This window comes from Struthio camelus, chromosome 14 (genome assembly GCF_040807025.1).
Source record: "Struthio camelus isolate bStrCam1 chromosome 14, bStrCam1.hap1, whole genome shotgun sequence".
NCBI lineage: Eukaryota > Metazoa > Chordata > Aves > Struthioniformes > Struthionidae > Struthio > Struthio camelus.
In genome coordinates this window covers 5236124-5257415 of record NC_090955.1, presented here as the reverse complement: position 1 = coordinate 5257415, position 21292 = coordinate 5236124, and the positions used below count along the sequence as shown (strand labels likewise).

Sequence of the window (21292 nt, the reverse complement as noted above, 5' to 3'; positions counted from 1 at the left end):
CCTGCTGCTCTTCCTAAAGAAGACAGTGCTGATATTCCTTTTCACCTGTGAGATGCAGTTGATAAATGCTGTAGTAAAGCTCCTGTTGTGTTAGTTACGCTCTCACTGCTGAATAGGTTGACTGATAATGAGGTAATCTACAAATACCAAATCAGGTACAACTTTTGTGTGAATGAACAGCCAAAATGGTCTATTAAAAATACATGAATGCAGATGTCTGTAAAGTAAGAAAGTCACAGCTGTTCATTCTCTACAATTCTTATAAACACATTTTTAGCTTAGGTGCCTAAACTTCTTTCTAAAAATGGGGGAGGACAGGAACCCTCCTGCCCTTAAGAAAAAAAGCACAATAGGAGATTTTGTTCTGCTATAATCCTTGTGAGGTGTTGCTCTAATCCATGAAGCACTGCCAAGTGCTCATATCTGAAAAGAGCGTAATTATTTCATGATAACAGTTCTCCCTAGAGTGGTCTTATTGGTATTATAAAAACACTTATTATGGAGAAAACCTATATTTTTGGTGCTGGCAGTTAAGAATATTGAACAGCAGTTGCAGCTGAGGTAGTGATTCACAGTGATTAATGCAGCTCTTTAGACTTTTCATTAGCCAGACACTGTTCCTTCTCAAGCCCCAGGAAAAGAAAAGGAAATTCTTTAGATAAATGCAGATAAAAGTATAGAGCTTCTTCTAGTACTTCCATGCAGAGAGCAATGTTTGTGCCAGTTCCAAAGAGAAATAGTTCATATTTTTCTTCGAGGACACCAAATTCTGGAGTTCTCTTTGATCAAAGTAGCTGTATCAGCGATCTCTCAGGTTTGTCCAGGTACTTTGAGAATACTGTGAGGGCAGTGGGAATATGGTGTGAGGCTGTGTGCAGAGCATATCTTCATCTTGCTAACTAAGAGAGTGATTGTGTTGAAAACCTACCTGTGGTAGTTGGTGGTGAGCTTGTCATTTTCTAAATAGCGCACAACTGATTGCAACATTGGATTTTGGATTTCTGCACAGTGCTTTCAGAAATGGATCCCCAGATGTTTATAATACATTATACAAAACTGGGTTCAGCTGTTGTTGTTATGCTAGGGGAAAGTTTTATTTTGACAGGCTTGAAAGCACATCTCAAAACTTTTATTACTGTTCCAGTAAAAGAATTTATATGTTTCCTGACGTTGTTTTGTGTTAATTTCTCAGCTATCACTTAAGCTGTAGTGACTGTCCTTTAGCTGCCATCAGAGGAATCGCTGGAGTTAAAATTTATTTTTTTTAAATATTCTTCAACACAAGGCATAATAACAAGTACGTAGAGGAAGAGAGACTAGCACACTGTGCGTTTTTCCCTTTTAGTACTGACTTTCCAACCTCCAAAATGAGTTAAATTAAAACAGTATCTGTCAAAACGAGCATTAGTGGTAACATCAGAGAACTGACACTGCTGGGATTAGTGTTATCGTTATTAAGAATGCAGTTAGTAGTCGTATAGAGTGGGAATTCTGTGGTTGTGGTGCAAGAGTACATACTGTTCATCTGAAAGATTTATAATACACATGAAATATAAATAAAAACAGATTTATAGCATGCAGTAGCATAGATGTGATGAGCCTGTTGAGATACTGCTTAAGCAGTCAAAGCTTGAAAGGTAATCTGGAAGAAACTGCTGCAAAAGTCGGAACCGTTTTCCTTTTATTCAGCTGAACGTTTCCTCTCAGTGCTGTAATGGGCAAGATGGATCATTGACCATTTAAAAACTTATGAAATAGGCTTCTGAATGTCTTTTTTCCTGTGCCTTTGTCTCCCAAGATGCATCTCAAAACTTTCACAAATTTGGAAAACCTATTTCATGTAAAATTTGAATCATAACCACAAAGCTGAATATAACAGATAATCAGGAATGAAGTGTAAAACTCAGTGTCAACTTGTGTAATTGCTTTCTATCAATAGTAATGAAGAAAACTGAAAAACAAAACAGTGACCACAATGAGGAAATAAAACAGAAACTTTGGTGTTGTAATCATAATTGTTTTGACAATATAAATGCATTTTTTCTTCTGGTGCTGTTTCAGTAGTTTACGCAGGCTAACGATATCCTCTTTGGTGAAGTAGGGGAGGTGCAGAGGTGGCAGTGTGAACACCTTTGTCCCTACGCCTTATTGCACACAGAACTGTGCCCACTTCTAGTTTTTAGTAGAAGTAAAATGTCAATGTACGCCCTAAAATCTACTATGTCATTGGTTCTGAATGATGTCATCAAGTACCCATTTTTTTTACTGAAGAACACTTGGAGGGAAAAAACTTTCACTATCTCTAATGTTCTTTCTTTATAATGTAAAATATAGTGTTATGATGGAATTAGAAAGGTGGAGGTGTTAAGGGATCGCTTCTTTTCCTGTCTCTGTCAGTCTTTAGTGTGCCTGGTGCAGCAGGTGCTCTGTAGCATGGGGTGCATATCATCATGTGTCAACCCTGAGGCTGCATTTAGAGCTATCTGTTGGTTTGCTTTGTTGCTTTTTGTGTTTTATAATTCACATGTGTTGGATATTCAGCACTGTGGTTATGCTGAATAGTAAATGTTGAATCTGTGAACACTTGAGGACCAAATGAATCTGTACAGTTTTTTTCGTGGACCTCAAGTTGACTAGCTCTTGCGATAAGAACTGCATCCCACTGCCTGTTTACAGTAGTAGTTCAATTGTACATGTTAGCTGGCTTTCATGTTCCTAGTACCAAATAAAAGTCATTGTGTCTGCATGAAGCAAAGTGCTTACCTCATGTAAACTTGCTCTGCTCAGTTGCTCCCAAAGGAAGGGCAGTTCTGTTCAAAATATTTTCTATGTTTAATGTTGTTACCCACTCACTGTGCTGAATCAGATCTGTCTGAAATGTGACCTTATATTCATGCCAGGTCCTGCATACCTTTGTGCTACTGAGTGATTCAGCAACATAGAAATCTAATTGGTGTTAATCATACTGAAACACGGCCTCGCAATTGCACTGGTGCATCTTAAATATGGCGTGGTATTCAGATCTGAACTTCTCCCCTATGGAGTGGCAGCATCCTGATCTTTGTTTGGGCTCATCTTTATGACGACAAAAAAGTTGATTTTTTTTTTAACCAAATATCTTTTTGTTCAGCTTATAATCAAAACCCCTGAAGATGTTTATACATGTAGGTGTTGATTTCCTGTTTCTATTTTAACTGCCACAGGAGCAAAGGACTGGAAGGAGCCTCCTGGGTCAATGATACTAGGCCCTGTACTGCAGCTAACACGTCATGTAAATGTCAGATTTTATTTACTTTTGTTTTTTTCTAAGTTTCATTGCTGATAACAGAGTAATATCTCCCCAAATATTTTATTTTCCAGAATACAAAGGCCAGCTGCATCCTTCCTAAATTTGCAAACACTTAAAGAAAATGAAATCCATTTACCTCCAGACACCAGCTTTCTGTAGTGCCTTAATTTATAGGATTGTCCATTAAATGGCTGATTAGCTTTGTATCCTTTATATAGGCTTCAAGAGTAGCAATCTCTTTAAAGTTTGCAGAGATTTGTGTTTGCCTGTTATTATCCTTAGTACTTCACTTCATTATTTTTATATACCCTCTTTCTTCTTCACTTCATTTATTGCCAGCCTAACCATATCACATGCTCAGGGATTTGCTAGTCTTCAAAGTATTTAAGAATGACTGCATGCTTGATTTCTTTGTATAAGTGAGACAACTGCTTTGTTTCCACCTTTTCAATTCCCCTTCTCCTCCCACATGCTCTCCTCCCCCCCAATTTCTTCAGCTTTCCTCCCTTTCAGGAAGGACTATGGAGCACTAGTAGCTGGTGAGGTGGTTGCATTTATCAACATAATTTTTCTAAAATTATCAGCAAAGTTATACACATCCTGAAATGGCCAGGACTTTGTAGGTAGGCATCTCCAATAGGCTTCTCCTATGGTGAGCTTTCCAAGGAAGACTGAAAGGCTTTTATACTCAGAGAAGTCAGGTACCTACTGGAATATTGTTTAAGATAATGAATTTCTTGATACAGGGAACTCCCTGCAGTCTGTCCAACCTTATCTCTGGTGAGCATCCTCAGTTGCTCACAAAGGAAAGACAAATCTTCCCCTCTTTCTAGAGCTATTCATTGGACCTGGTCAGCTCTTCTGAAATTGTGGACAAACATGTCAAATAGCTTCTGTATGTCACTGAGTCATCTGCCTCTTTGTGAGGCTGCCTCTGTGGGTCACTGATGTCTGTGTGCTTTGGCATGTTGTACAAATAACAAACAGAGGTTTTAGCCCATGGCCAGGGTACTAGATGCTACAGCAACATGGGCAATACAGCGTTGAATCAAAATAAAGGAGTTTTGAATGGAAGTACCTGACTATAAGAGCCCAGAGCTGTATGTCTGCTAATGTCCTTACTATGTGCAAAACTATGAGGCTTTGGACAAAAAAATGTATGCAGGCTGCATCACCATTGAGCTTGAGCATAACACCCAGGTTTTTTAACTGCAAGAACCTAAAGCCACACAGAAATCCCACTATCTGTTGGTCATCTTTTCCACCAGAAAAGCCACTTGCAAGACTTTGGACAACTGCTGCTGCTCAGTGCTGCTACCAGAGCAATGCACTGTTGTTAGAAGGAAATGATTTTGTGTGTTTGTGGAAGGCTTTCACTGAAGGTATTCTTGAAATTTTTTAACCTTTGCAAAGACAAAATTCAGTGATATGCCATTTTCCAGTGCAGAAAAAGACAGAACTACTTAAGCACGTGGAATTCTCTTGGGCTGGGCAGTTATATTCTAACCAAAGAGATTAGGATATAAATGCACATGGTGATCTTGGTTTGCCTGAGTCATTGTAAAGCTGTGGAGGAATGCTGAATCCTGTATATGTGTCTCACTACTATGTTAAATTCCCCTTCCATTCTGGAGGAGGTGGAATCTGGTGTGGCACAGTGGTTTTTTTTTTTTTTTTGTTTTTAATAACTAGCTTTAAGGCAATAACAGGCAGTCAGTGTCAGCCTGAAGTAGTCTGGTTTGATTTCAGGCATTACACAGGGGAACAGACTATTTCCCCATCTCCCCTAGAGCTCTTTAGCAACAACAGCAGCAATAATAATAACAATCCAGGTTATTAAAAAGAAGAAAGGAAAGAAGAAAACATCACACCAGCTCCCTGAAGGAGTAGCACAAAGCCATGGCTGAACTCCATAGGGCTGGGTGGTTTTGCTCCCAGTTTGAGTAGTGTGTGTAGATAGCAATATACAGCAGCGTTGCATGATGAACATTTCAGATGTTTAGGAGAAATAAATTTTATTTCATTCAAAAAAAGCAGGCTTTTGACCAAAAAGGCCTTCATCTCTACCCTTGCTCATGTAGGAAAATTCATTCTTGCCTGAGTTCATTAGAAGAAGTTTGAGAGAACTTGGTGGATTTGCAGTGACTCAAACTAGTGCCCAGGATGGCCACCTGGAAAAAAAGAATGAGCTATGCCATGGGGGGGCTAGATAAGTCTAACCTTAAGTAATGGGTTGGAGGCTTGAGAAAGAGGAATGGGAAATGTCAATACAGGGGACAGCTGATAGCTTTTTAATGGGAGAAGGGTCAGTGGCTTGGCAGGAGAATTGATGAACTGCCAGTGTAATATGCTGCATGTAACACTGAGGCAATGCCATGTACTGTATTTTAAGAGTGTACTGCCTCTCTTCGTGAAACGCCACAGACTCGCCTTTTCAGCTCAGCGAGTCTCAGACTTGCAATCTTATGAAAATTTAGATAGATCTTTTCTTTCTGTTTCTTCTTTTTTTTTTTTTTTAAATCTAAAAATAATTAAAAAGGGAACCTTTAGGCTCTTTTTTTTTTTTTTTTACTGGAAATCTCAAGAGACCACAGTTTTGGTAATAATGTGTTGTGTTAGTGCGATGTAAAAAAGAGGAGTTTTAAAAGAGGAATTCAACAGAGAGGGAACAGTGCTTGAGGGAAGAATTGTGCAAATCTTCTGTGCTCTCTCACATATGTTTGTATGACCATTTCATCAGCATAAACAACAGAAGTGAAATTTCTCTCTCATCAGATTGGAGGAGGGTGATAGCATTACAGAAACATTTGGAGTATGTGACTTTTTTTTTCCATTCAGAACCAGATATAGGGATAAGGTTTGTACTGGAGGTATGTAATCCAATGAATGCATAGCTAGGTGGAAAGAGATGGAAGCATGGTATTGTAGTGGATGGAACCAGGTGCAGAGCCATTATCTTCAAGATTGTGGCAGACATGGCAAGGTCTTCTGTTAAGTTCTACAGACATCATCTGCATCTCTGATCCTGTCACAGGCATGAGATATTTTTACATTGGTAGTTATCTTCATGCATTGTACTAGTTACAAACTTTTTACCTTGATTTGGCTGGAAGGTGGTTGACTTTCTTTCCTCAGTGTTTTTGATGCAATAATTACTGAAGAGTTAGAAGAAACCACATTTTGCAGTGAATACCTGGTGGGTATAGCTACACTGTCACCTTGCTTAATGCAGATGGTGTAAGAAACCATTTGAAGCGTACACACTATTGAGCATGGCCATTGATTAATTAGTGCGATAGCATGTGGACTGTAGTATGATCCAAAGCCCCAGAAAGTCTCGCTGATTGTATTTCCACTGCTACACACTTTGGATAGTATGAAATGCAGGTTCCACCTAAAATAGCCAAAGGAATTTTCCAGACTGAGAGGGGGAAAAAAATCGTTGTTTCTTTCTTGTCTTAACCTTCTTTGTATTCTTCAAAATGGCATTAGTCAATGACGATAGAAACTTCTGCTGTTAGTGCTGTGTTTATAGCTTTAGGTTTAATAGCAAGGATATAAATGTATATTTTTCATTACATTTTCACTGTTATTTGCTCATCATCCACAGTACCTCATGTTATTCTCACTCTTTGGTTGAAGCTATTAAGGTTATGGTTTGTAGTTCACGCTGGCATCAAGCAGACAGAGAGCCATAAAAGCAAAACACCTCTGAGACTGCGATTCAACTATTAGTCAATACTGGTCATTTTCTCACCATTCCCGTAACAGCAAGTTTCATCTTGGGAGATTATATTTTTAACCTTCCTTCCTTATTCCCCCTCCCCCCAATTTCTCCTCTTCAGCTTAAGCTAAAGTCCTGTTTGCCTTTGCAGGTGCATGAAGATGGCTAAGTAGTATTAAGCAAAGAAAGTCTGCTCATCTATCAAACAAAAGGAGTGATGTAATTAAGGCTTAAAGAAGAGGTGACTTCAAGCTTGTGGTTGCAGTGGGATGTTGTGCTGCCCACCCCGATGCTGTCTGTGGCAGTAAAGCTCCTCTGGGGCAGGTATTTATTTGGCCGTTTTGCAACGGCAGCTCTTCAGAGAGAAAACTTTCCATCTGTCTAGATTCAGCTCTGCTTGGGAAATTTCTCCAGAGGGGCCTTACCCACAAGCTTTTCATCTTCATTTGGGGGATTTCTTGCTGCCAATAACTTGGTCTATTCACAAGTGAGTGGGTGGAAAGACAACGAACTAATAAAACTAGTCTACCAATAAAAGATGGCCGGTGAGAAAATAAAATCAAAGTTGAGACTTGTCAGGATAGAGATGATCTGAGATGGTGACTTTATGGGTAGAAGTTCATCTCCTGGCAGATAAACTTTTCTTCAGCCATGGCTTGAAATTACTAGCAGGGAATTCTAGGTGAAATTCTGGGTTGATTTTTTAACAGTGGTGACTTTTGTAGAGTCATACCAGTGGAGAATTTGACTTTCGGTGTACTAAAAATGACGCTTAAACTTTTTTTTTTTCTTCTCTGAAGAACTTTTCAGCTGTCTGAGATTGTGCCTCTGCTATCCCTTTTAGGCAAATATCTTTGGTTTTCTGTTTATGGACGTTCCTCCTAGCTTCATTACTGTCTTGACAATTAAAATAGCAAGGAAGAAGGTGTATGTAAAATATTTTGCCAATACAGCTCTGCAGGTACAGACCTTAAGTTTCTACAGTTTTTAGAAGACCCTGTGCTGCTTTGTCTTTGTTTTCTGTTGTTACGGAGAACTTACTGTTAATATGGTCATTGTGCTCCAAAAATTTGGATGTCTGAATCAGTTAAAATAACATTGGCATAAAAACCAGAATCTATTCCTAGAGAATACTGAGGTTTCAACAGGTTATTCAATTCTTGAGCAGAATGAAACTTTGAAATTGTTTGGTGAAATTACCAGCAGCTTCACCTGAAGTATCCCATATCCCAGGTAACTGTCTTAACCCTAAACTATCAGTTTATCACTATATTTCAAATAAGGTGTTATTCTGTTTAAGCTGCTCAATGCTTATTATCTCTGCATTTTGGAAAACACAGAACCAGCAGTGAATGTATCTCCTATTTTCTCTCTCTAGCAGTTCGCTTACTTCTTAGTTATCTGAATTGATGCTTTAAGACTCTGCCTGCCGATGAGGACCTTCTTATATTTATCCTATTTGCCAGTGTCATCATGATGTGATGACTCTCTTCTAGGTCATACTCAAAGTACACACAACCCAATCTTTTCTCTCTAATGGTACCATTTTAGATTTTTCTGAAAAGCATATACAAAATAGTGCTATCTCTTCAGCTAGCCCTCCCAAGTTCTGGCAATTGATAGTTTGGGGACTTCCTGAGCTGACAGGTCTGCCTCTTCTTCCTGAGCTGACAGATCTGTCTCCTTCATTTATCTTAGAGTCTTCATTCACACTTGGATTATAATTCCTAAGTGAAGGTTGTCATCTGGGTGCTTCCAGCATTATTCTGTTTTGTCTTGGTCAAAACTCCCTCTCCTCCCTCTCCTCCCTCTCCTCCCTCTCCTCCCTCTCCTCCCTCTCCTCCCTCTCCTCCCTCTCCTCCCTCTCCTCCCTCTCCTCCCTCTCCTCCCTCTCCTCCCTCTCCTCCCTCTCCTCCCTCTCCTCCCTCTCCTCCCTCTCCTCCCTCTCCTCCCTCTCCTCCCTCTCCTCCCTCTCCTCCCTCTCCTCCCTCTCCTCCCTCTCCTCCCTCTCCTCCCTCTCCTCCCTCTCCTCCCTCTCCTCCCTCTCCTCCCTCTCCTCCCTCTCCTCCCTCTCCTCCCTCTCCTCCCTCTCCTCCCTCTCCTCCCTCTCCTCCCTCTCCTCCCTCTCCTCCCTCTCCTCCCTCTCCTCCCTCTCCTCCCTCTCCTCCCTCTCCTCCCTCTCCTCCCTCTCCTCCCTCTCCTCCCTCTCCTCCCTCTCCTCCCTCTCCTCCCTCTCCTCCCTCTCCTCCCTCTCCTCCCTCTCCTCCCTCTCCTCCCTCTCCTCCCTCTCCTCCCTCTCCTCCCTCTCCTCCCTCTCCTCCCTCTCCTCCCTCTCCTCCCTCTCCTCCCTCTCCTCCCTCTCCTCCCTCTCCTCCCTCTCCTCCCTCTCCTCCCTCTCCTCCCTCTCCTCCCTCTCCTCCCTCTCCTCCCTCTCCTCCCTCTCCTCCCTCTCCTCCCTCTCCTCCCTCTCCTCCCTCTCCTCCCTCTCCTCCCTCTCCTCCCTCTCCTCCCTCTCCTCCCTCTCCTCCCTCTCCTCCCTCTCCTCCCTCTCCTCCCTCTCCTCCCTCTCCTCCCTCTCCTCCCTCTCCTCCCTCTCCTCCCTCTCCTCCCTCTCCTCCCTCTCCTCCCTCTCCTCCCTCTCCTCCCTCTCCTCCCTCTCCTCCCTCTCCTCCCTCTCCTCCCTCTCCTCCCTCTCCTCCCTCTCCTCCCTCTCCTCCCTCTCCTCCCTCTCCTCCCTCTCCTCCCTCTCCTCCCTCTCCTCCCTCTCCTCCCTCTCCTCCCTCTCCTCCCTCTCCTCCCTCTCCTCCCTCTCCTCCCTCTCCTCCCTCTCCTCCCTCTCCTCCCTCTCCTCCCTCTCCTCCCTCTCCTCCCTCTCCTCCCTCTCCTCCCTCTCCTCCCTCTCCTCCCTCTCCTCCCTCTCCTCCCTCTCCTCCCTCTCCTCCCTCTCCTCCCTCTCCTCCCTCTCCTCCCTCTCCTCCCTCTCCTCCCTCTCCTCCCTCTCCTCCCTCTCCTCCCTCTCCTCCCTCTCCTCCCTCTCCTCCCTCTCCTCCCTCTCCTCCCTCTCCTCCCTCTCCTCCCTCTCCTCCCTCTCCTCCCTCTCCTCCCTCTCCTCCCTCTCCTCCCTCTCCTCCCTCTCCTCCCTCTCCTCCCTCTCCTCCCTCTCCTCCCTCTCCTCCCTCTCCTCCCTCTCCTCCCTCTCCTCCCTCTCCTCCCTCTCCTCCCTCTCCTCCCTCTCCTCCCTCTCCTCCCTCTCCTCCCTCTCCTCCCTCTCCTCCCTCTCCTCCCTCTCCTCCCTCTCCTCCCTCTCCTCCCTCTCCTCCCTCTCCTCCCTCTCCTCCCTCTCCTCCCTCTCCTCCCTCTCCTCCCTCTCCTCCCTCTCCTCCCTCTCCTCCCTCTCCTCCCTCTCCTCCCTCTCCTCCCTCTCCTCCCTCTCCTCCCTCTCCTCCCTCTCCTCCCTCTCCTCCCTCTCCTCCCTCTCCTCCCTCTCCTCCCTCTCCTCCCTCTCCTCCCTCTCCTCCCTCTCCTCCCTCTCCTCCCTCTCCTCCCTCTCCTCCCTCTCCTCCCTCTCCTCCCTCTCCTCCCTCTCCTCCCTCTCCTCCCTCTCCTCCCTCTCCTCCCTCTCCTCCCTCTCCTCCCTCTCCTCCCTCTCCTCCCTCTCCTCCCTCTCCTCCCTCTCCTCCCTCTCCTCCCTCTCCTCCCTCTCCTCCCTCTCCTCCCTCTCCTCCCTCTCCTCCCTCTCCTCCCTCTCCTCCCTCTCCTCCCTCTCCTCCCTCTCCTCCCTCTCCTCCCTCTCCTCCCTCTCCTCCCTCTCCTCCCTCTCCTCCCTCTCCTCCCTCTCCTCCCTCTCCTCCCTCTCCTCCCTCTCCTCCCTCTCCTCCCTCTCCTCCCTCTCCTCCCTCTCCTCCCTCTCCTCCCTCTCCTCCCTCTCCTCCCTCTCCTCCCTCTCTTGTTAGCCCAAAAGCCCTTGTGCTGTTTTTTGTCATCTTCTGTCATTCTGTTAGTACGTTTCCCTGAGCTTTCAATCGAATGTGTCCTGTAAGCACAAAAAAAAAATAATTGCTGTCATGTAGTAAATAATGCTGTGATCCTGGGAAGGTGCACTTTGCTGTGAAGGTGAAAGCTGAATGCTTCATCCCCTTTTTCTAATAACTGCCCTCTGAAACCTGTTAGTTTGCCTTTGCCAGTGACAGGTGAGAGTGGATTCTGTCAGTTGAAATCTGTGGAAAAGTATTTATATATACCTATATCAACAGCATTTTTCAGCAAAATTTTCTTTATCGTAAGGTGTTGATTCCTCAAAACTGAAACTTTGGGCAGAGGAGGGAGGAACTGCCGTTTCACCTTAGCTTTCACTCTGAATGTTTTCAGATACAGGAAGGACTTTATACTGGAGGGAAACACTGAGAACTACCTGCCACTAGCCTGTGGCTTATGAAGGCTCAGGTTCTGAATGAGGCGTGTGCTGTGCATCCCAGGCACGTGCTGCAGTCAGTCCTCTAGAGTGAGGCTTGGTCTGGTTTGTTTTAGTTCCTCCATTTTGTATAAATAATTAAATATTGTTTGGGCTGAGGGAGAGTGTACAACAGTCCTATGGAGAAGGGACTTGCAGAACAACTCCTTTAAATTTTTGCTCAGCCCAGCTCTCTCCCTTGTGATGTCTTGGCTTTGTCTTGACAAGCAAAACAAATTCCCCCACGTCAGAGGTTGTGAGCGTGCATAAAATAGTAACTGTTTCTAGATGGCCCTAATGGTTACAGCCATCTTTTCAGTACCTGTTTGAAGCCATTCTTTGACATGACATTTAAAGTACATTTTGGAAAAGGTTCTGTTATCATGGCATTTCTCCTGCTAGTGCTCTATTAAATTGAGTATTGCCAGAGCAAGACTTGAGCTATAATGGGTTCCATCCACTCTGAAGGGTGCTCAGGACTGTGATGCCATACCCAGCTGCTGCGGAGAGGCTCTTCCTGCTGCTGTGGTTTGGCCTTCAGTTTTTTTCTTCCTAATTCTCACCAGTGGTGTTGCTGTGGAATTCATATTTCAGTACTGTGCAGAGGGCACCATTTGCTTTGAAAGAAACTAGAAATGTCTCAGAAGAGAGATGAAACACCTCATTGTGTGTCCTGGCTTGCATGATACATGTGGGGGTCTGATCTGTCAGCAGTTCCCTTCTCTTTGCTTCTGTCTTAATTGCTGAGAAAAGGGACGGGACCTGTAGTGGCCTTGTGAATAACATGCTGCGGTGTTTCCGTATGCATGGTGGTCTATATGAGTAAAAGCCTTTGTGTCAATGTTTAAACAAGCTTGCTTGTGTAGCCCTGTGTGTGATGGAGAAGGTTGATTGTCTGTGCAGGGAGAAGCAAACAGACATTGACTGGAGCATGGCAATCATCAGCTGAATGAGAGGACTACAGATATTTTATTCAACACTGGTGTTTTTTTAGCTGGCCACCTCCTGTCCTGGCTAAATTCCTCTTGACATCTGACCACACAGTCCTGAAGATTTGCTTCTCTGCAGTGAGACCTCCCAGAAGACTGTCACTCCTGAGAAAGGACTAGCTTCACATTGGCCAAAAATGAGGATGGATCACAAGTTAAAAAATAGACCTCATGAAGGGCTTGCAAGTGCTGTCTTTTTGCAAATGTCGTTATCCTTAGTGCTGCTCCCTGCTAGTGATGGACTTTCATATCCTCACAGAACAATGTTCTCTGCTTCTCCCTGGGTGGTCACTTATAATCTCTTTTAGCCCTACCATGTGGTATAGCTTCCTTGGGCATAAATTGCTTTGGAGCAGTTCATCTATCTCACTGAAAACTGCTTATGACAGTTAGATGCTGGACTACGTGCTACCATTTCAATGCATGATCCCAGGCATCTGTGGCTGTGAACATTACAGGTATAGAAGGGTACCTGGTAAAATGCCATGTTTCAGTGCTAATGAGCCCTGAGTAAAAGCCATCCTCCTCTTAAAGATATGTAAATAGGTCTGTTTCAAAATGGAAACATTCTAGGGTATTCTGAAGGAATTGTCACAAAATTGTAGAGAGTGGGGTTGGAATAAATCGAAAACATCCTGAGGCAGAATCTACTAATAGATTCAAAATCAGATGTCTGTTTAACCATCCCCTATGCTGGATGCTCCACAACCACCGCAGGTGGGCAGTCTTTTCCAGCCCTTCTTTATCCCTGTCATTAGAAAGTAATGCAGCCTGTCTCCCTTAAATTTTAAGCCAAGTCCTGGGGAATAGATCATTCCCTTTTGTATTAGGGGATCACAGATTAGAGGATATTTCTTTCTCACTTCTCTATCTCTCACTCTCTTTTTCAGACCAAACCTCCATTTCTGTCTTTTTTGTGGAGATTTTAATTATTAGAGTCAGAATTAGGGTAAGTAATTTGTGGACGGGAAGGGGAAGCTGAATTTGGTTTTTGCTTTCATTGTGACTGGACTCTGACAATGTTCCCGACAACAGTGCCCAAGCTATGCTGGATGTGGCATTTCAGCTCAGTGGTGTCACCAGCTAGTGACTGTCTTTGTGTCAGGTAAAGGCTCTCATTGAAGTAGCTGGCAGGGAAAAGGACTACCCGATTATTTTTATTTTATTTGTTAATATTATATTTTATAATATAATATAAATTATATTTTATTTTTTAATTAAAAGGCTCTTTAAGAGCACTCTAGTTTTATCAGTCTTCAGAGTATGGACTCACCTTACATATGCAAGTGCTGTCTGAATTTGTGAGTGTAGCTGGAGTGAAGATTCTTAATGTGGTCCAAGTGTGTTTTTTAGTGGTTTTTTTTTTAAAGTATTATTCAGATGAGTCATATGCTTGGTTGCTGACCTTGTAAATATAACTCATGTTGCTATTTATTTATAACGAAGGACTGATGTTACTTAAATTGATCAACCAGGAAAGTGCGTGAGATGTTTGAGGGGTTGGTGGAATACTTAAAGCAAAAGAGAGACTATTATGAGCTAATTTGCTGGGGTCTGTTGCTAGTGTTAGTGGGTGAGCAAAAAGGGGAACCTGGGTCCAAAGTATGTCTCTTCCTACAGTGGAGAGGAGAAAAATCTGAATTGTATTTCTGAGGCAACCTTGTTGCCTCAGATGTTAGTGATGACTTGAAGTTTAAAGCTGTGCTGGGAATATACAAGCCCTTTGGCAGGCACTTCTTATTTAGCAGAATTACTGCATTTTGAGCTCATGTGCCCCTGCTGATGGCACTAATCTCCATGTTAGGAGACAAAGTGCCAGCTGTGCCTAGTCCTATTTGTACTATTTTAGCCACGTGGATGCTCATCCATTTAATTTGGAAATATTTCTCTGCAGTCATCAACAACCACATGCAGGCAACTGAAATTGCCACAGTTATTCTGACTTAGTTTTGAAAACGACAGATGCTACATTAATGTAAAACATGGTGAAAGGGTTTTCTAGCTTTGGTTTTGTTTCCCATTTCTGTAGGACAGTTTTATGTATAACCTATTCATGCTGATGAGTGAAGCTACTTTTCTCCAGCAAGGTTTGCTCCTGCTCCCATAAAGTCAAGCAAAGGTTCCACTGGGGGACTGGTGCCCTTTATACTTAGGTAAAGGACTTAGAAACTGTACTGGGACCCAGGAAGTAGAGGAGTTGGCACGTGTGTGAGTAACAAATAAACGCAGATGTGTTAGGTGGTTGTTATTACTTTTTCTTAATAGCATGACTTTTTCCCCAGCCTGGATAATTCAAATGAGCAGTACTGCTGTGAGCAAGCCCGAAGGTGTGTAACTTTTTCTGTCCTCTAGGTGTGGCGTATATTCTGTTGCTAGTGCAGATATTTTAAGGGGAGCAATAGAAAAACATCTGTCAAGTCTTGCATACTGTGTGAGCCTTGCACAATTGTTTCTCTTCTCGTGCTTCCTTACGTTTAGGGCCATGTTGCAGTGTTTTGCAGCGCAGTGCTAGAGCCTGGCTTCTGCTTGTGAACCGGCTGCAGCTGGATATGTGCTGGGTGCTCAGGGTCACGAGAGAGAGAGGCTGTGCTGCAGCAGCGAGGGCTGCTTACCCCAGTGCCCGGGCACCTCGAGGAGCCTCCGATACAGGTACTGCCCTATAGCGTACCCTGAGGGTCATTTGAATCACCTTCCACAGGACCTGAGACATAACTGTCTTTGCATTTGGAAAGACTGTACTTAGGGTGCCTATGTGGAGTGCTTAAAGAGCAGTGTGTAAGACTAGGACATGAGGGAAAAATAGCTTTTGCTGTTTTTGTGTGTTTCAGAAATTGTTGTGCGGAAGAGAGGCAGAGACTCTGGTGAAACTGTCGACCCCCCCCTTTTAGTGTCTGCTTCATTGCCCCTTTGGGCTTTGCCCTGAATCTGCATTCTGTGAGATCTTATTTGTTTGCTTATGTAGAATTTAGCAATCCTAGACGATGTCCTGTTTGAGCAGGGGGGTCAGATTAGTTGATCTCTAGAAGTCCCTTTCAACCTCAACTGTTCTGTAATACAGATGCACAGAGAGATGACTGCAAAGACCTCTGAAAAGAGTAAAAGGACCAAAACTTTTAGTTGCATTGTAAAACACTGACACAGGAGAAAGCTTAGAGGTTGTATACATACAGGGTCTGTCTTTCCTTAGCGGAAATGCCTTTTGATGACTTTGGAATGGAAATACTGGAAAAGACTCATCTGATTAGTACCAAACAAGCATGCTTGCCTTCTATCTTGAGTTCAGTTTATCGTGAGAAGCCTGTGGAGTTTCTCTGAGTGAGAGTTCAAATGCAGTAGAGCAGAGAAGCTTTTTCTGGAATAGCTTTGTCAAATTAGCTTTGGTTTTGTTACGTTTGGCATCTGTGCTTGCTGGACCTTATGGTGTAACTGAGCCTTGTTTCTTGTGGAAATTATTTGGATGTGACCTTGTTCCTTTTATTTTGGCTGTTTACCTCAAGCCCTAGGGACTAATAAATGCTGGATGCTTGCATTTAACTGGAGCTAAGCAGAAATGTGACAAACCTTGGGTCCCTTCAATTTGCAGCCTTCTGATTTATAAAACAATTATAGTTGGATTTGCCTTTTGGGGAGTCTTTGTTTATGGCATTCTAAGCTAACAAAGACTAGCTAAGCCGAGGGATGGATTATCGAAAATCAAAGCTAGCTCCCCTAACAAGGACAATGGAATCCTGCTCAGACTGAGCCTTGCTGTGGCACCTGGGAGGCCCACACTCCAATATGATAAAGTATTTTCTTTGAGGGAAGGTCACCAAAAGTTCGCTTTTACAGAGGAGTTCTTATTCTGTTAATGGGGCTCCCTGTTGCATGGTCTTGCAGTTGCTTAACATAAAAAGGATGGATTGTCAAAGAAATTACTTTTAAGTTCCTCCCTGGCAAATTTGTCTGAAAGGGCAGACCAAGGGTTCTCTCCTGGCCAAACAGAGTGGTCCATGACCCAGCCACCCAAGCTATCATGCCATTTTGCACTTCTGCAGTTTAGGATTTGTCAGCATTTTGATATCAGATCTTTGTTTCTGGCCATGTGCTGGCCTTTAGGATTGCATTTTGTGATAGAATCTCCTACCTGGCTTTCAGAGCAAACTATTTAATCTTTTTATGCTGTAGAAATGAAGACATTTCCAATCCCTTAGGGATTTTTGTAGTCTCAGAAAGCAGATTTATAATTTAAAATGAAATATTATATTCTTTTCATATCACATCTGAGGTGGACTGAGTCCTTTTTTTGGTCCTTCAAAACTAAACACAAAATAAAAACATACAAGCAGAGCCTTTTTTGTGTGCATATGTATGTAATTTCCTGCAAATGTAAGTGATCCCTAGTCATAGGTGGGCCCAAACCCAACTGGAAGACTGTGGCGATTATTCTTTCTGGTCCCTTTCAGACAGACCTGACTCATTTTCCCCAGAAAGGGGTAAGATAGGAGTAAGGTGGGAAAAATGTTTAACTTAAGGCCAGCATCATCTGCTGGGAGAATTAGGTATGGGCTGTTTGGGTGTGCTTGAATTTGATTTTTCATGTGTAAATACAGGTGGTTGGAGAAGGTACTAGAGAAACTTATTTATCTTCTTTCTATTAATTTGATTTTGTAGGAAGGATAAAAATATCAAACAAGATTTTTATTTGGGCTTCGACTCCAGTGGCGCTACAGTGATGTGTACAATACTGGCACTGTATTTTTGTAAATTGAAACCCTAACTGTGGCTTTATTATGAAGTTGCTATTTTCATTGTTAATTGATTTGATTAAATATCATCTAAGAAATGTATATTTAAGTAAATATACTTTCCTTTACCAAGAAAGTATGTGGCAGCTATGGTTAGCAGCAGAAAAACAAGTTCTGCCCTAATGTACAAACTGTGAAGGCCCGTTGCTTCATATTCTTCACTAGTACAGTTTAGAATAATTCACTAAGTTAATACTCTGGTGTTGTAAGGATGAAGCAATTGCTCGAGGAACCTGGAACCACAGTTCTGTGTGTACTAGATGACAATGTTCAGTGGATAACTGACTCAAAGCTGATACCGTATTAGCCCATCTCTTGGGCCTGTCCTCGATGCTACCTGCTATAAGAACCAAGATGTTGAGCATTCTTGAATTTAGCTGGGGGCAGAGACCTCCATTTTTCAGCGGTGCTTGTCGTGTCACAAGATCCTGCTTTGAATTCTCTGAGACTGCTTGGAGTCTTTCAGCTTACATCAGTTCTTTGGGTCAGGTCTGTGTATTAAAGCCCTCATGTTTGAACATGAAACCAGTCCAGCTAAACTTTATATGTGGCCTCCATTATTATTATTATTGTTATTATTGTTATTATTATTATTGTTTTATAATATACACCAACTTCTTGACTAAACATTGTCAATCATCTCTGCAGTGGCCCATCTTGTGTTTTAGATAATATGAAATGGGAATGAGAAGCTTTCCGCGTAGAAGCCCCTGAATCTAGTTCGACTTTCTTTCATGACAGACACTTAGAGAAAAGTGATATTAATTCTACATGTTGCATTTTAACAGTGAACACATTTTCATTAATCATAATGAAAGTTAAAACTGTGTATTGCTGAGAAGTTGTGCTCGTGTAAGAAAGCCACCGCTCTTCCAGATTAGCTCTGGATGGAAGCTCGCAGAAGCTTCTGGTGGAGAAATGAAGCTGCTGGGATGAAACTCTGTGCAGATTCTTTGCTCTTTTGTCCCAATAAAGAATTTACATTTATTAAAACCAGGGGCCTCAGGTTGGAGGTACAGCATATGCTGTGACAGTTTTTGTCTTACCTTTGTTTTGTGACTTCTCTCTAATTAGTTTATGTTCCAATAAATCCTTAATACAAGGACTGTTTTAAACACAATTGAAAGCAAAACAAAAAGAGGAGTTTAAATTGCTTATGGCTTGCTTTGTATGGCTTCCAGGCATTTGAGCAATTTTGCTAACAAGTATCCTGTAACCTATTTCCAAAGGCCACTAGCAGATAATTATATTTAGTTAATTTACATACTTTCAGTTTATAATCCTAATTAGTTCTCCAACCAGTAGTCCCTAGGCGATATGTAGTCTTACCTCATTTTATTTGCCATCCCTAATGTGCAAGTTTTCTTCTTTTAATTTACAAAAAAATGCTGTTAGGTTTGGTTCAGGGCTTTCCCATTTCAGTGCATATCTGAACTGGGTGATTCCATGCCGATTTAAACCCTGCTTGCAAGTAAGTATTTTACATTTTTATAGGTCATTCTTTGTTCTGTCTAGGAGATATTCTGCAATTTAAAGAAACTGACCTAGGTTTGACACAGAGCCTATTTCTATTATAAACATATCGGGCCAAATTCTGCACCAACCTGTATCCAAGGGATCCTGTAAATCTCTGGTTACCCAAAGGTATGCATTGGCATAGACTGCGGAGTGAAGTGTGAGGTCTGTGACAGTGTCGTGCTGCTACTATGGCAAAGCCCAAGACAGAGCTGTGTGGCAGTAAGAATGAATAAAGGTTGTGTGAGGATGTCTTGCAAACTGAGGACAGCCTCTGTAAGGAGACTGGTAAGATCTCCGGGCTGCTGGCCATAGCTTGTTCCTCCTTCACCTATCTAGGATTCTCTCCTGTACATACTGTTCTGAGCCCTCATCACCCATGCCTTAGATTACATTCAATAAAGTGGCCAGAGAGGAACGGGGAAAAAAAGGAGGATGAATATGAAGACTGCTGCTTTCAGGTGTAAATGAGAAACACTCCTTTAGCTCCTTCCAGCTTCAAATAAACTTCAAAAAATACTTGGAATGAGTCTTGTTGTTGGAAGGAGCAGGTCTGTGAGTGCTGATCCCTGCAGAAGTCTGAGTAACTGAGATTGAAGAGAAGGGTCAGTGTTTTCCTGCAGGGTAGGACCATGTGCCCTGGCTCTGAGGATGGCTTTGGTGCCCTGAGGTGGTGCTCAGCAGGTGGGAGGCCTCAGGTTTCAGGAAAAGCCTAAAGTAAGACAGGAGACAATCTCCACTGCTGCGTGGAGATTTCTTGCATGAGATGTCTGTAGGCAGCTAGAATGATAATTTTGGTTGTTACCTTATAAGCACTGTAGGTACTATAATACAGTTTATAGAAGAGCTGTTGGATGAAACATTTCTTAGGCATCAAAGACTACTTTCTGGTCTGATTCATTCCACTGTAATGAGGTCAGTTTGGACTAACACTGTGATAATTTCCAATATTTCTTTGCCAGCAATAAAAAGAACAGAAATCTTCCTTTTCACCACTACATTAGGTAAAAATAAGGTGTGTGATAAGATAGCTAACTGCGCAAGGAGAAGCAAAATCTGCAGTTTGCATAACTTTTGCTTGGCTTTATGGGCTAACTGATGGGTTCTGTGAGCTGATGTTAGTTCATAAATCATAATACTAAAGACGACAAGTGATTTTTAAATGAAAAAATAGCAACAAATGTTTAGTGATGAAAAACTCAAAAGTGAGAGAATAATTCTTGGCCAATAATTTTATTTCAAAATCTTAAAGAATTTAAGTTTTATACTGTTGATGCTTTGTAGTGTCTGCACATCACACTAGTTCCCAGATTATGTTTATGATGATATACGCATGCATATGATGCTAAGCATTTATATTGTTGATCTCTTAAGGAACCATTATCTGTGAAGTTATTCCAAAGGAGCCTATCTTTATCAGGTACACCTTGATTATAATTTTTCCTCATTAGAGCATTTCAAATCCTACTCCAGAATTTCCAGGTGGAATAAAAGATAGCTTAAATGTTTTTTCATGCCTGGTTTATGGATTACATTTCCACACTAGCCTACGCTCTGCCTGTGCATCTAGATTTTTGAACTTTATCAGCGGCAATATTACGACATGGCTCACATGCCTATAGTTGGGATGAACACAACACAAAAATCAGTGAAGCAGGTTTAAGACAGAGATAGCAAGCATCTTAATTCAAGCCACAATGTTGTGAAAATTGTACGTTACGTGTTTCCTACTTGTACCACTGTTGAGATGGTAATTGTTTGTAATATGTCAGGTGAAATCCTGGCTCTGTCAAGTCAATAGAAAATATCTCAAAGGCTTCAGTAGGGCTAGGGTTTTATCCCGGGGAAAATATTGCTTAAAGATAAATTTACAGAAGTTTATTGACATGAGTCAGATTTCAAGGGGCAGTGACAATTTCCATCAGCTGAAGATTCATTTCCCAGTATGTAACAAGGTTTTCTGTGGAATATGGCAGATATATGCTTAATGCTAATTCATTGCAAATCCACAAATGGATGTGAAGAAATGAACGAACGTTTGCTTCTTGGTAACAGACAGAATAGGCCCCGAGGTGCTGTTAAATCTCTCCCCTTCCAGCTTTTCACTTTTATCTATATTAAGATTATAAGTTTGGCTAATCCGGAAGGAAAATTTAGAAGGATTTGGGAGTGAGATTTTTGTGGGGGTAAGGAAAAAGGGAGAGGGGATGAAGAATTTGGAATCTATTCATAGTGAGTCTACGTCACTATTTATCCAGCATAGTATTCCAATTTAAACCTGAACGCTTAATTTGAAATAGAAAACACGAAAATGAGGGAGATGTCTGTCTTGCATTCACTTTTTATCCTTTTCACCATCTGTTTTGTTCTATTTTACTTATTTATTTATTTATTTATTGGATTGTAAACTAACACTGCACTTGTAGCTCAGATTTATATATCACTTAGAAACCATAAACCAGCAAAAAGGAGAGTGGAAGACCTATTTCATTCTCATTTACAGGTCATCTTATATGCATTGTGAGATGAAGTAAGATATTC

The 21292-nt window shown here is 42.4% G+C and overlaps 1 long non-coding RNA gene across 1 annotated transcript in view; it reads left to right on the top strand.

The window, feature by feature from the left end:
* LOC104153257 (uncharacterized) overlaps nt 1–21292 on the top strand; it is a 457768-nt gene that overhangs the window by 60984 nt on the left and 375492 nt on the right. The gene's annotated exons all lie outside the window — the stretch shown is intronic.